The sequence below is a fragment of the Fukomys damarensis genome, unplaced genomic scaffold (assembly GCF_012274545.1).
Source record: "Fukomys damarensis isolate Sample0158 unplaced genomic scaffold, DMR_v1.0_HiC HiC_scaffold_26, whole genome shotgun sequence".
NCBI classification, from domain to species: Eukaryota; Metazoa; Chordata; class Mammalia; order Rodentia; family Bathyergidae; genus Fukomys; species Fukomys damarensis.
In genome coordinates, this window is record NW_022900938.1 from 37,397,918 (window position 1) to 37,405,097 (window position 7,180).

The window sequence follows — 7,180 nt, forward strand, 5'->3', positions numbered from 1 at the left end:
GCGGACCGCGGACCCGAGCTCCCCACTTCCCCCGGTGGGCTCAGTCCTCGGTGCCCCCGCCCCGCGAGAGGAGGGGCCGGCGAGGATTTTAGGGACTTCCTGGGATGCGGAGGCCGGTTCCGTACCGTCCCCTTCCCCCTGCTCGGAGCTGGGGAAGGTTGCTCCGGAGCCCCTCGCACGTGGCAGGCTGGCAGAGGACTTGCTGTGTTTTCTAGGAAATTACAGTCGATGTGTAATGCACTTTCGCTAATTGGGAGTTCAAAATTAAACTTTAATAAAGCATTTGTGTCGTCTCTTCTAATTGTGAAAGCTTCCATTCGTCCTGGTAGATAGACTCTTAAGTCTCAAGTTAATGGGGCTAAGCTAGACTCCCCCTCACCCCCACCCCAAGCACAATTCCATCAGCCATCGTTGGCGCAGCTGGATTTCCGTAAGGTACAGATGTTGCTAATGGCAGCTTAAGCACGGATGGGCAGATAGCATACGGAAAGCAACATGTTGCCATATGGTTCCTTTAGCCTTTCACCTCCAGGGATATCAATCACATATATTCTGGGAGGAACTTAATGACTCTCTGAACAGCAAAATGAATTACCTGGTACAATTTATATCCCTTGACCTGGTACGTTATAACAACAGGAAGATAGCATCTCACAATTTCTGTGGTATAAATTGAGTTACAGAGCTACATTTCAAATTCTATAACATCTATTTGTAGTTTGAGAGGCCCTGTCAAATCAAGTAAAGTCTTTCTGCGTTGCCGTTCTCTCCTCCTCCCACCTCTAGACATGCACAATTTATAAAGTTTAACAAAACTATTGTCTGGGAAATTGCCAACCAACGACTAGTCAATGAGTATACAGAAAATATGATTTCCAGAGCGAGTTAATCTTTAGAGTTAGCAATCTTTAGGTAACAAGGTTTCTAAGCCCTGAAAATTAAAGGACTCCTAGGGAAATGTTCTCTACTAGTTGTTTCAATGTAACTTCTAAATCTATTCATTATTTGAAATTCTTCATTTAGAAAAAATACTCCAGCTCTCCCTAAACTTTGGAAGTTAAGGAAAACAGTTCTAGGAAATATGAACTATAAGAAATCTAAGTAGGACCTCAGCAAGCTAACTTTGCTCCCCCCGCGCCCCCCCCCGCGCACTCACTATTTGTGAATTTTAACTTGAATAGTGTGTGTGATGGCATTGGGTGTTTTCCTCCCGACATATCAACATAGGGACACCATGATGAAGTTGCTACTTAGATCCAGGTGGAATTATTTTTAATATCCAGATGGTTAATAAAAATGTCTCAATTGAGTGTCCCTAACCTCAGATTAGAAATATGGTTGTCTTTTACTGTATCCCTTTTCATTAAATAAAATAGATCACATTGAAAAGCAAGCAATAATCTAAGGAAGCATAAGTAAAATAGCAGTATAATATTTTAGACTCCAGCTTTACTTTTGCCTATTAAAGGATATCTGAAAGCTAGAAACATACTGTCTTTTAAAATATTTTGCTTCTAGCAATATATAGGCTACACTAGTTTATGTGAACTGATAGACTGTAAACTAGCAAAAATACATAAAATAGATATGGACAGTCTAAAAAATCATTACTTTTGATCATGCAGATATTAGAAAGTCATACTATTTTGAAAGCTTGTCTATACATCATGTCCTTTCAGAATCATTTTGAAATTACAAGATGTTTCTCTTTTATCCCTCTTTTGTGATGGCTGGTGATTTGTTAAATGATGCTTAAGTTAGTCTACCATTTTGATAATCATTCCTAAATAAGATCTTTTGTAGATATAGCAAAAGAAAAAAATACAGAACAAACTAAGATACTTAACCAGGATAACCTTAACTCAGGTTAATTTAAGATAAATCTAAATTGTGGCAAGCATCTTTTAATAGGTGAGATTTTATTTCTCTGTGTAGCATCAGCAGTTGATGAGTTTTAACCATGATCACTTGTGAGCTTGTAAATAATGACTCCATCTCCATGACTTGTAAATAGGCAGTGAATGCAAATGTCCTTTAGTCACATAGAACTTGTCTTAGGAAGCTGTTGTTGCCATGGACAGACGTTGCAGCCTTTTGTCAAGCCCAGTGATTATTAAAGTGTTCTCTCTTCAAAAGCTAGGCCAAAAGTCCTGCAGTGCTTCATTTCAGAATTCAAGTCTATTAGTAAATAAAATCCCAAGCAGCACTATTTGCTTTTTCTCAAGTTATAATATTTCATATATTTCATGAACAACTTCAGGCCCTTTTGTGTTTATAAACTGTATAAGTACCATATAGTACCTGTATGACAACGAAAATAAGGTATGGACCTTGCAGCATGACTTTTATTTGAAATGAAGACTTGATGTATATTGGTTGTTACTGTAAATGAGGTGACTGGCTACTAAAGGAGCCCTATAGCCAGAAAGTACTAGAATTGTTACTATTAGAAAATCACTTTCTATTTATTTAGTTCTCAGCTTTACCTGCTTCTTTCAGTATTGTCCTTCCATCCTGCTAAAATGAGAATTTGGTTGGATACGTAAACTTTTGAAAATATGTTTATGTTGCCGAAGAAGATTTTTCCTAGTGCTTTTGTTGCTTGCTGATTTAGGGCCTGTATCTTAAGCCAGCATGTTTATTCTAATTAAAAATGAAGAAAGACCACTAGAACTAGGTATATTCCTCATGCTAAGTAATTTTCATTGTGACATAATCGCTGGAGCATTCTCATTTTTACTAATGAATACATTTTAAATATTTAAGACAGGCAAGATTTATGTTTTTCCCAAGGTAACATGGGACAAGTTATGAGTAGGTGTTTGGCCTCTGAAAGAGCTCTCATTCCAGTGAGTAAGTTGAGGAGATCCACCAGGAAGGACTGTAGTTCCATTGCATTTACCCTGTTTGCTGTTCAAATTCGAAGCTCATGTTGTTGCATTGGAAACTTGTCTCTTTTATAAGCATTTCGTTCAAAATTTAAAAAAGGCCTGTCAGTCTGTAAATATTTAACTAGCCAAGCAGGAAGCAGTCTTTTATTCTCCCGTTTTAGCAGCTTTGTTTTTATCTAGGTTAGTATGAGTGCCATGTAAATGCCACATAAAATTTTGACTTTGATTGTCCTTACTTTAACTGAAGATTGACAGGGGCTCTTTAATCTTGTTCTATTTCATGTTCTGTATTCAGATACTGAAATCCAGTATTTTTATACATTTATAAGATTGTGTTTGCATTTATTTAATTTACGTGTCTTTTTTAAAAGCATGTAGCCTTGAATGTTTGTTCTACTTTTTTTTTCCACATCATTACTCTGGTACTGCTTGATGTAACTTGATTAGCTCCCTCCCCAGTCATGATTGGTAATTAAAATAGGCATTAAAATTAGTCACTTAGCAATTTTGCTGTTCAATTGGCAATTAAATTACTTAATTGCAATTAAAGTCCTAATTTTAATTGGCAAAATGATAGATGTAGATTTAAGATAATATGTATAAATACTTTAATAAGTGTCTATATAAGGATTACTTAATTACTCAACTTCAAGTTTATGCTGTTAACTTTAGAACTTTTAAGTGAGCAATGAAATTTATATTACATCTATTCAAAGGATATGGTAATTAGATTTATTGCTTATCACTATAAGGATACTGGCTATAAGTTACTTTTGTAGTGTTAAAGTTGTTGTTGTTGTAGACTTGACAATTGCAGAATTATGATGAGGACAAGGATATAATATATCAATACTTTATTTTCCTGTTTCATTAAGTTGAGAGGTTCCTATCCAGTTTGAGGAAAAAAGTAAAAATGGTTTATTTTGTCATTAAATCAGAACAAAAACTAGCTAGCTGAGATTTACATATAACAGCTGTTGCAAACTTTATATATTTTATCTATGTATTCAATACTATTGAATAGTGTTAAGGTTACTAACATTACTAGCTACTTTTATTTTATTTTATTTTATTTTTTTACTAGCTACTTTTAGAATTTCAGGTATCTGATATATTGTCAGTATATAGCATCTTATTTAAAATGCATTTTAAGGCTTTATACATTTTAATGTATCCATGTTTATGGGAACTAGCAATGAAATATAAAATCAAAGTTATCCTTCTTTGCCTAGTAAAAAATAGTTGTTACATAGGAAAATATTAAACGGTTAATTTAAAAACAAATATTTAGGAAATGGCCACTGTGAGTCAAGTATTAATGAAAAGATGAAAGATTTTTATTATGCAAATACTTTTTGAGCACATGAGGTTTACCATATGTTCAGTTTTATAATTTTAATTTATAAGTAGGCGCTTCTAGAAAAGAGTGCTGTTTACTTTTGCACATCTTTACACATTTCTAGAACAGAGTTCTGAAAGTAAATGATTTGTAAAGCCTTTACATTAAATGTTTTTTGGTGAAAAATAAGCTTATAAAACTGAGTAAAAGCCACAACTACCCAAAATGTGAGTATCAAGGAAACAATTGACTTGTTCTCTAAGCAATCTATGGGGAATAAAATATTTGGTTCATTAATATCCTATCAGTGGGGATGAAATGGCAAAAGCAAAACAACAACAAAAAAATCCCTGTATTTTGAATAAAAAAAATTTCAAAGTGAAAATTTCTTTTACTGATGTAAAGGGGCCATTCAAATGGCAGTGAATGCTGTAGATGAAAGTTTATTGAAATATACTTGAAAATATATCGTCTTGATGCCTAAAATAGGTGCCACAAAATAAATGTATTATAAAATATCTTAAAGTTGCCTCAACTTTTGTGGCATAACAGATATGTTTATTTTACTACATCTACATTGTAAGATCTACTCTAAATTCATGTGGGTAGAATAGTGAAAGAAATCCCCAGAGGCCTTTTTTCCCATGCATTAAGATAGAAAATCCTATGGGATTACATTCATGTTTGCTTTCTAAATTATACCAAAAGCTCAGTTTTATTAAGTATAATCTGCTTAGCCATCCATAAAATAGTTTAGATTTGAATGTATGTATTATTTATATTGATGTTAATGAAAATGTTTTTCATACATGTAGCAATATATTTTGCTTAATATTTATTAATATCATAAACGTAATGTAGTAACTTTGTCTTTCTCAATGCTTTTCTGAGGCGATCTAATTGTATTTATTAATAGCAATAATTTATAATTTATTTTCGTTGGTTTTCATAGAGGTAGCTGCTTATGGATAGGATCAATTTTTGCTCCCATTTATTTTAAATAACTAAGAAAATAGGCCTTCCTATGGGATAACTTTGCACATTTATACATGGCAATATTTTAAAGTTATATCAGATGCTAGTCCTGAAAAAAACCCGCTATTGTCATTTTAATTGAGTGATAAAATACTTTATTTGAACTATTTGTGTGTAAGAATCCAGAAGGGTTGCAGTCATATAAATGCAGAATTTGAGTTTCTTTTAGCCTAAAGTATCGTTTTAACATTTTCTGAAAGGTTGTTCAGTTCTACATTTTGATTCCATTATAAGTGTAATTAAACCTCTATGCACAAAAGCATTCTCTTATGTACTAGCAAATACACCCACAGGAATCCTCTTCTAAACTATAATTTATTTAAACATGTAATCATAGGATTTTAAACATGCTTTCATTTTTCCAAACTATATGCCAATTTAAACTGAATGGTGATAAAATGAGGGATTTTATTACCATTTTGATTTTTTTCCCCTGTGTCCTAACAGTGAGTTAAACATGGGCAGGAAATAAAATCTATTGTGATCCTAATCCCACGTGTTAAACTGTTTCCCTTTCGGAGAAAAAAGAAAAGAATCAAAGATCTGTGGTTCTTTGTAAATTCCAGCATAATATGAATATTTGGGCTTGCAGAATTGTTTTCTCGGGCTTACCCTAGGAGTAGTAGTAAATAGCTAATTTGTGTGTGTATATGTGTGTGTGTGCGTGCGCGCGCGCGCGCACGCGCGAGTTCGTGCGCGCCCCTTTGGGCTTGTGTGTGATATTCTTTGGAACATTGTGGAGTCAGGCCCCCTACTGACAGGATCAGTCAATTACAGACGTTGGCGGTGCTCCTGTGACTTCTTTCCACCAGAATGTGGCAGGGAAAACAAGTCTGGGGTATTGATATGACCCTTCTAGGCTTACTGAAGTGTATGCGGGATCCTTTCCATCTCGATCATACCTTACTTCTACCTAAAACCTCAATTCAAGAAGTAGCCCATCCAACAATTAGTTTAAGCGAATTTACCAATCTACTGCCGGTGTCTTCCTAAGCAATACTGACATTTCCCAGGAACCACAATAAGAATTTAGTGGGGAAGGAAAACTCTTATAGGAATGGAAGGGAAAAGTCCTCGTTTTATTTTATTTTAACGTTATATCGAATTATTCTATTGACACTTCATTCTAATAAGCTGCTGTGAAAACTGCCTTTGGATTTTGCATACATTAAGGCTTGACCAAGGGTTCTGTTATCAAGAATCCACACTGTAGAAGACTACTGACTAACACATCATACATATTACAGTGTGTGGCTTCCTTAGAGCGAGCGCGTTTTAAGAACTCCAGGACACTTTTCCACCCTCTAGGAGGAATTTTCTGAAATTGTCCCCAGATTGAACCCGGCCTAAATTGAATGTGCTTTTAATGGCAAAGAGGGAGGAGGAGCGTGCACAGGGAATGTATCTACTTAGAATTATTTGTATTTAAAGGGTTGTGGTTATAATCTTAAAGTTCTCCGGGCTGCTGCTTTCCTAGGACTGTATTAAAAAATAATAACCGCCACCCCGGCGTGGCTGCACTTGAGTTTCCGTCTGCCTGAAAATAGCTGCGGGAATTTGGCCCACCGCAGGGATCAAGGAAAGCTCCCCTCTGGCCGCGCCCCGCTCCCTCGCGGAAGGGAAGGGAACCCGGGAGGGCGACTCAGAGCTGGAGTTGCTGCTATTTTGGGCCCAGCCTGGCCGGTGCGTCAATGCCTGCGCCCCTGCGTCACCGCCACCCCCACCCCCTTCCTTCTCCAGTGCTCTCCAAACTCTCACTTTTTCCCTTTCGTTCGAGTGGAATCGCTCCTGCCCACGGGGCGCTGACGCTACTGAGCCCATACTAATAAGCTTTTCTTCACCCTGCCCCCTCACCCCCCTACTCACCCTCATTCGCCACCACCAACAACTCCCCCCCCCCCCCCCCCCCCCCACC